The 9,426-nt window shown below is 44.3% G+C and overlaps 1 pseudogene; it reads right to left on the minus strand.

The window, feature by feature from the left end:
• Nucleotides 1–4,334: 4,334 nt before the first annotated feature.
• Nucleotides 4,335–6,464, minus strand: LOC137205594 (BTB/POZ domain-containing protein 9-like; annotated as a pseudogene).
• Between the last annotated feature and the right edge of the window lie 2,962 nt (nucleotides 6,465–9,426).

Here is a 9,426-nt window from a genome sequence, read left to right on the forward strand (position 1 = left end):
TTGTATATATGTGCCACATCTTCTTTATCCATTCATCCGATGATGGACACTTAGGTTGTTTCCATCTCCAGGCTATTGTAAATAGAGCTGCAGTGAACATTTTGGTACATGACTCTTTTTGAATTATGGTTTTCTCAGGGTATATGCCCAGTAGTGGGATTGCTGGGTCATCTGGTAGTTCTATTTGTAGTTTTTTAAGGAACCTCCATACTGTTCTCCATAGTGGCTGTACCAATTCACATTCCCACCAGCAGTGCAAGAGTGTTCCCTTTTCTTCACACCCTCTCCAGCATTTATTGTTTCTAGATTTTTTTTTTTTCTTTTTTGCGGTACACGGGCCTCTCACTGCTGCGGCCTCTTCGGTTGCGGAGCACAGGCTCTGGACGCACAGGCTCAGCGATGGCTCACGGACCCAGCCGCTCCACAACATGTGGGATCTTCCCAGACCGGGTCATGAACCCATGTCTCCTGCATCGGCAGGCGGACTCTCAACCACTGCACCACCAGGGAAGCCCCTGTTTCTAGATTTTTTGAAGATGGCCATTCTGACTGGTGTGAGATGATATCTCATTGTAGTTTTGATTTGCATTTCTCTAATGATTAATGATGTTGAGCATTCTTTCATGTGTTTGTTGGCAGTCTGTATATCTTCTTTGGAGAAATGTCTATTTAGGTCTTCTGCCCATTTTTGGACTGGGTTGTTTGTTTTTTTGATATTGAGCTGCATGAGCTGCTTATAAATTTTGGAGATTAATCCTTTGTCAGTTGCTTCATTTGCAAGTATTTTCTCCCATTCTGAGAGTTGTCTTTTTGTCTTGTTTATGGTTTCCTTTGCTGTGCAAAAGCTTTGAAGTTTCATTAGGTCCCATTTGTTTATTTTTGTTTTTAATTTCTATTTCTCTAGGAGGTGGGTCAAAAAGGATCTTGCTGTGATTTATGTCATAGAGTGTTCTGCCTATGTTTTCCTCTAGGAGTTTGATAGTGTCTTGCCTTACATTTAGGTCTTTAATCCATTTTGAGCTTATTTTTGTGTATGGTGTTAGGGAGTGATCTAATCTCATACTTTTACATGTACCAGTCCAGTTTTCCCAGCACCACTTATTGAAGAGGCTGTCCTTTCTCCACTGTACATTCCTGCCTCCTTTATCAAAGATAAGGTGACCATATGTGCGTGGGTTTATCTCTGGGCTTTCTATCCTGTTCCATTGATCTATCTTTCTGTTTTTGTGCCAGTACCATACTGTCTTGATTACTGTAGCTTTGTAGTATAGTCTGAAGTCAGGGAGTCTGATTCCTCCAGCTCTGTTTTTCGTTCTCAAGATTGCTTTGGCTATTCGGGGTCTTTTGTGTTTCCATACAAATTGTGAAATATTTTGTTCTAGTTCTGTGAAAAATGCCAGTGGTAGTTTGATAGGGATTGCATTGAATCTGTAGATTGCTTTGGGTAGTAGAGTCATTTTCACAATGTTGATTCTTCCAATCCAAGAACATGGTATATCTCTCCATCCTTTCTTGACTCCACTTTAACTGATTGGATTTTCCCCTCTCTTTCCATTTGTTTTTCTTACTATTTTTTAAATGGCTATTTGAGAAATTTTAACACAAATATTTAACAAAGTCCAAAGTTAGTATGCATGCTAGTTTGGGTTGCCTCAGAAGCAGAACTTGAGGTAAGAATTTGGGTAAAATAGTTTATTGGGGAGATGGCTTGAGTAAACACTGATAAAGGAAAAGGGAGATGAGACAGGGAAGGGAAGGACACTAATCAAGGGTCTCTATTTTTGTTACCAACGTGGCCAACTAGAGCTAAACCCCAATAGGAAGCTCAAGGAGACAGTGTAGAATGTGTGCCAAGGAATGCAGGAGCTGGAGTATTTATCAGCTAACTCCTATCAGTTCCTAGTCGAGGGCTTCTTTTGGAGACATTAATTCCTCAGCACTTCCAGCTTGTCCTGCCCATGTACAGGGGAGCTGTAATGGCCAGAAGAAGCCCTCAGGAAAAGGTTCAAATGTTTCCAGTTATAAGTTAAGCTAGAGTCCAGAAATGGTAAAGCCCAAGGCTATACAGGCAGGGCATTGATAGCACCTGCACAGTTACTATCTTTACCTTCCTTCCCAAAATACAAAGGCCTTAGAATGCTTTAACTCAAACTACTCTCTCCCAAATTATATGCTATCGCTGTCCAGAATTTTAGTTCTTTTTAACCACACAAATTAGAGATTACGATGATGATGATTTTACATGGTCGAGTGTGTATTTAGATTTCTCCATATGGTTATAATTTTTATTGCTCATTTTTCATTTCTAACACCTTTGATTGTTCTTCTGAGGTCGTTTTTATTTTTCCTGAAGTATATCTTCTGAAGTTCTATCAGTCAAGGGTCTGTGGGTATAAGTCCTGTCTGAAATGTCTTTATTTTGCTCTTGTTTTCAAATGAGAATTTCCCCGGATATAAAATTCTGCACTGACAGTTTTTTTCTCTTCATGTTTTGAAGATATCATTGAACTGTTTATTGGCCTCTGTTTGTGTATTGAGAAGAGAATTGAATTCCCAATTCAGTTTGTCATTCTTGAATTTAGTCACATGACCACACCTAGCTATAAGTGAGGCTGGGAATTACAGAACTTTAGTGGGTTGAATTACCTTCCCATTAATTTATTTATTTGCTTTTTTGTTTGTTTGTTTGTTTGACTAGCAGAAAGACAACCTTCCTGTTTAATCATGCAGTTTGAAGATATCCTACTGTTCCAATACTGATAAATCACTCACAGCTATGGCACACTAGGAGGAAACAGCTGACCCACTGGCTCTTTGTACACCCAAGATGAATGTGTCTTTAAGACAGAAAGGACCCCCAGTCGGCCCCACCCCCTCCTCCAAGAAGTGTGTGCAGAGGACCTGATCACAACAGCCAGCCAAGGGGAGAACTCTGGAAATTAGCAAAAACCGGACACAATCTCATGAAGTTAACACAGGGCGGTTAGCACTGGGTTGGAAATTACTCAGACACACAGAGCCAGATCAAGTGACAACTGTCAGATGAGATCGTTTCAGTGAGGATTAAGAGGTAAGCTTCTTAGAACTGATTTTTTTTTCCAATCCCTGGCTGAGTATTATGGTCTGGGGAGAAAACAGCAACCACTGATCACCACCGTGCGTGTGGGAAAGGCCCACTTTTGCGTTCCTGACACCAGCTGGCAGGAAGGCTGACTCCACAGGGCTCCACTAACCTGTGGCAAGTCAAGGACAGGTCCAGCCCAACCAGAATTTGGTATACATTCATCTATCTGTACTTCTGAACATTAAATTAGCTGGTGGAATAATCACTATTTCCTGTCAACCTCCCAAATTTAAAGGCTGGATACATTTCAGGAATGACAGGTTAATAACTTGGCAGTTCAAGTGATTATTAACTCCAGTGTCCACAGATTGACTTGCTTATTGTGTTTTGTTTTGTTTTGTTTTGTGGCCTCTCCCGTTGCGGAGCACAGGCCCAGCGGCCACGGCTCACGGGCCCAGCCGCTCCGCAGCATGCGGGACCCTCCCAGACCGGGGCACGAACCCGCGTCCCCCGCCTCGGCAGGCGGACTCTCAACCACTGCGCCACCAGGGAAGCCCGCTTATTGTGTATTTTGTTGAACTTCCTCAAAGGAGTTTCCTTGTCAGACCAGGTGCCATGATTAACGGCATCTGTGCCTCATTTAGGAGACGCGCACCATATTTCTCAGCTCCACCCCACGCTCAACCGTTCAGACCTAAGGAAGGAAAATTACAGCATCAAAAGGGATTAAAACAAGCGATTTGCTGTTGGAGCCTTTCAAAAAGATCTGGAACACCTATGATTCAGCAAATGGAGAATAACTTTAAGAAATAAAAAATCATTTAGTTGCCAGGGCAATGTGCTCCATAAAAGTAAACACTCTATGGAAACCCATTTCCTAAAGGGTGCCTCCAGGTAATGAAGGTTTAATATATGCTCTTCCATTCCCGTGTTCATATGCCATTTTTATATTCCGACTCGGGCCTGTCTACTACTTCTTTCCATGCCCTTTGTGGGGTTAGATTAGAGAGGTAGGGTGTTAATAGGGGACTTGATGAAGATTGAAGACCCACTTTCTCCCCCTGGAGACCAGCCTGATTTGAACAAATGGAGGAGAACAAAGCAGCCCTTCTGTGTCCTTGGAAGGAAACCTGCTCTGTGTCCGTTTCTGCAGCCAGGTCTGCTCCTCCCAGGGAGGGATGGGGGGTCGTCCACAGGGATCCCGGCTCGGGGAGGACACGGCTCCTGCGCCATCTGGGCCCACCCGAGTCACTCCACACGTGCACCACCTTCATCGGTGCTGCTGGATGGCTGAGTAGGAGTTGGAGCCTGGGCTGGAAGGCAGTGAGTTGCCGCTGGGGGCCTACAGGACATGCAGGTTGAGCTGTTGACTGGCCAGGCTGGTGTCCCCTGTCCCCAATTCCTCACTGTTTTCCTCCTTCTGGCAGCTCTGCTGCTCAGGACACTCAAAGTGGACATAGCAGAACACCTTGTTTGCAGTGTTGTGTGTTCCAACGATTCGGATGAAGGAGGTTGGCTGTCTTTCAAAAGTTACTGATTGCCAGGATTTGCAGGTGACTTTAGTTCTTTCGGCTACCGCGGTCCACTGCTGCTGGTTGGTGGAAACCTCAACATAATAGCTGTAGCTCTGATCTTCACAGTCCCACAGTAATAACCACATTGACCCGATCATGTATGGCTGTGACAGTTGAACCCCGATTGTACCACTTCCCAGCTGATGACATGTATAGCCAGAATCCCAATCAGAGCTCTTGGTGTCCTCGTTCAGCAAGGTATTTTGGCCCCGACTGACCCCTTCAATCACACTGGCACAATCAGCGATTGTTGCAACGTTCTCCATGGGCACTATCAGCCCCTCCTCCAGAGTGAAGGTTTTGTTTGTAAACATACGTTCAAGAGCCACAATGTGAAAACTCTTATTCACTGTGTTATGAGTCCCAACTATCTGAATATACCTGTTGACGTGGGCTGGAAGATATAACTTTTACCAAGAACGACCCAGATATTGTGAACGATCAATTACCCTGATCCAATCAAGTTCATCCATTGACACTTCAATGGAATATGAGTGAGACCGGCTATCTCGGTCCAACAGGAATATCCGAATATGATTGCTAATGGACGGCTGACACGGCTTAATCTCGATGCCAGAACGGCAGTCATTATCAGTCAGATGCCTAGAAAATCCATGATCCAAATCATAATCTTGGGTGGCACCCTCTGATAAGACAGACTTCATCTGCCCTTTTTCCATCTGGGCTCCATACTTCATAGTTGCAATGTTCTCTTCTGGTATGAGCATGCCTCTATAATTGAGGTCCATGTCCCGGCTCTCTGATTGAACTTTAATAGTATCTGGAATGGCATCAGGGGACAACAGTCCCAAAGGCCTCACATCATTCAGAAGTTCAGTGAGGCTCATCAAAGGCAAACACACAGCCTGCATGATTTCAGCATGATTCTCCTTTGAATTATGCTTACACAAGTTTAACAAGGCTAGGAAAATATCTTTTTCGGGAGCTGCAAATGAATCTTTTAATACGACGTTTAAAAGTGCTCTTTTAGAAAGGGAGAGGAAGGCTTGTCTTGAGAACACCTCCTGAACATTTCTGTCCACAAACGTGCTGCACATGCAAGTTAACTTGGGAAGTGAGTAGAGACTGGAAACATCAAAAGTCATACAGACATTCTGCATGTTAAGTATGGTGCAGAGGTACTCAGAGGTAGAGTCCTCCAGCTCTGGAAATTCATATTATAGCCAGGCTCAAAAAGTCCAGCAGCACCTCCTCCTTCTTTTTTTTTTTTTTTTTTTTTTTTTGCTGTACGCGGGCCTCTCACTGTTGTGGCCTCTCCAGTTGCGGAGCACAGGCTCCGGACGCGCAGGCTCAGCGGCCATGGCTCACGGGCCCAGCCGCTCTGCGGCATGTGGGATCTTCCCGGACCGGGGCACGAACCCGCGTCCCCTGCATCCGCAGGCGGACTCTCAACCACTGCGCCACCAGGGAAGCCCGCCTCCTCCTTCTTATCTGTCAGCCTCGCCTGCCTAGTGTATTGAATAGATATATGGAAGTAGCATTGCGACTTCTGCAGTGGTGTCCTGGAGAGGGATTTTGACTTCAGGCTGAGATTGTCACATTCCACCATATAGTAATGCTCCAAAATATTGGCACCTGACTGCTAAAATTACCCTGTGGGCAAGAAAACATTTCTTTTGCACAACAAATGTGACATGGCCATATTCTTCCCCAATCAACAAGGCACGAATATGGTCAGAAATATGTGCACATGGTCAGTTCCCCCCACTTCAGCAAAGCGGCAAAGAGGGTGGCTGTTACTCGTCTTGTAGAACAGTTGATAGTCGTGGATCCCCACGATGTTCCTCTGAGACCTCACCGCCCTCACAGACGCCTCTTCCACCCATTCCGCACCCCCATCGTAGCCACGGCCCCCTCCTCCGCCGTCCTCGCCACCCCTGCCTACCTTCCCATTTAAATTTGTGGTTCTGACATAAGGAAAAGGAGGACAACGGCTCCTGGCACAGGCAAGTAGCAAATCTCTATCACAGTCTGTCTTTTGGCTGTTAAACATCCATTTTATACTCCCTTCCCACATCTAGAACACACTCATCTTCCAAAAGAGAACCCTCAGAGGTCTCACCCTCTGACATCTAGCTCGAAGTCCTTCTTTTCAGGCTCAGATGTGACTCTTCATGTTCCAGTGACCTATAAACTAAATGACAACCCATCTGCTAAACAACCATTGAGAATAGGTTTTAGTGGTTAAAACTCTCATTCAAAAAAGGGGGGCATGGGCAGCACGCAGCCGTCACTGGTCTGTAGCAATCACCAAGTGCAGTTGAGTAGGATAGCAGAGACCTCCAGCCCTGGCAGTAGGGTCCGCTGCCTGGTTCACTGCCAAGTTCTCTGGGTCTTTTATCTCATCACCCCACTGCTTTATAGCCCATGGTTTCCTTTCTCAAGGTCCAAGGTGGCTTCTGGAGCTCCAGCCCTCACACCTATGTACCAGTCGGTTGGATGGTACAAGGAAGGGAGAGACGCTAGAGGACATAAAGGTCCTTTGTGGCTGTGGCTCAGTTTCTTCCCTGTCTCTCATCCTCCGTGGCCACATCTGTGTGGGCACTGGAAGGTCTGCTTCTCGGAGCCTCATTGTCTTCAGTCTGCTTCTGCTGGTGCAGACTTGGGGTGTACAGTGTACTTTGGAGTGGGTTGAATTAACTCTCACAGGTTATATCAGGCCAGTCTTGGGATTTTTTTGGCAGTAAAGTTCCATTGAAAACTTAGTAGGCTTCCAGACTTTTTTGCTTTCACTTGGAACCAAGATTGTTTCTTTTAAGCCTCAAGACCATCATCTTTCAGTTACTGTCTCTGTGCTGTCCATCCTTCTCCCTTTGAAATACTCTATTTCATGGCTTCCAAGGCACAAATTTCTTTCTTTTCAGTTTTATTGAAATGGAACATATTTACATAAAAGGGTGCAATTTACAGTATACAGCTTGACAAATTTTCACAAACTGATCAACCCTATGTGACCGACACTCAGCTCAAGAAACAGAACACTACCTGGAGTATAAACCTTCTAGTTACTACTTGCCTCAAGGGTAACCACTATCCTGACTTCTAACATCATAGATTTGCTTTGTTTTGCCTACTTTTAAATTTATAAAAATTATATATAAATGGAATAATCAATATATGATTTTGTGTCTGGATTGTGTTGTTCAAAGCCCTAAATGTGGGTATCAACCATATTATTTTGTGTGGCCATAATTTGTTTATTCTTATCGTTGTGTAGTATTCCACTGTGTGAATATACCACAGGTTATTAATTTATTCCACTACTGATAGGCATTTTGAGGTAGTCACCAGTTTGGAGCTAGTACAAATAGTGCTGCTATGAATATCCTTGTATTTATATTTCAGTGAATTTATATACATATTTCTGTTAGGTATTGTCTCAGTTACCTATGGCTGCATGACAGTCTCATTTTAGTATACTCATTGATTCTGTGGGTAAGGAATTTGGATAAGATACAGAAGGTACAATTTGTACTCTGCTCTATCTTGTCTGGGGCCTCAGCTAGGAAAACACAAATGGCTGGGGGTGATTCAATGGCCAGGGGCTGGAATCTTGTGGAGACTTCTTCCCTCACTTATCTGGTGTCTGGGCTGGGATAACTCAAAGACTGGGCTAAACTGGAACTAGACTTCAGGGTACTTGTCCACAGTCTCTCCATGTGGCTGAGGCTTCCTTACAGCATGGGGGCCTCATGTAGTCAGACTTCTTACCTGGAGACTGGGAGCTCTAAGAGAAAGTATTCTAGCAATTGAAATGGAAGCTGTAAGACCTTTTATGAACTGGCTTCAAAAGTCACACAGTGTCAGGACTTCCCTGGTGGTCCAGTGGGTAAGACTCTGTGCTCCCAATGCAGGGGGCCCGGGTTCGATCCCTGGTTGGGGAACTAGATCCCACATGCATGCCACAACTAAGAAGTCCAAGTGACGCAACTAAAGATCCCGCACGCCACAACAAAAATCCCACTTGCCGCAACTAAGATCCGGTGCAGCCTAAATAAATAAATAAATAATTATTTTTAAAAAAAGTCACAGTGTCACCAACACCACACTTTATTGGTCAAAACAGTCATAAACCCTCCGTGATTCAAAGGCAGTGGATATAGACATCTGTTTTTTGATAAAAGGAGTGTTAAAGAATTTGCAGCTGTGTTTTAAAACTGCCACATACCTTGAACTAGAATTTTGGGGTCTTAGGATATGCCTATGCTTAGCTTTTAGTACTGCCACCCAGTTATGTGGTATAGTTGTATCAATTTATTACATGAGCAATGTATGAGAGTTCTGGTTGCTCCACACTTCTGCCAACGCTTGATGTCACCTTTTTCATTTTAGCTACTCAGGTGGTTGTAAAGTAACAGCACGTTGTGATCTTAATTTGCATTTGCCTGACAACTAATGATGCAAGATTGAGTGGGCTGAATGGTGCACTCAAAAGACATCAGGTCCTAATTCCTGGAAGCTGTAAATATTATCTTATATAGTAAAGTGTTTGCAGATGTGATTAAATTAAGGATGAGATGAAGAGATTATCTTGGATTATCTAGTGGGCCCTAAATGCTATAACAGGTATCTTCAGAAGAGAGAGGCACAGAGGGGGAGGTGGAGGGAAGATGGAGGTAGAGATTGGAATGATGCAGCCTGAAGCCAAGGAATGCCAGCAACCACCAGAGACCAGAAAAGGCAAGGGATGGATTTTCCCTCAGAGCTTCCAGAAGGAGTGTGACCTTGCCAGTATCTTGATTTCAGACTTTTAGCCCCCAGAATTGT

The sequence above is a fragment of the Pseudorca crassidens genome, chromosome 14 (assembly GCF_039906515.1).
Source record: "Pseudorca crassidens isolate mPseCra1 chromosome 14, mPseCra1.hap1, whole genome shotgun sequence".
NCBI lineage: Eukaryota > Metazoa > Chordata > Mammalia > Artiodactyla > Delphinidae > Pseudorca > Pseudorca crassidens.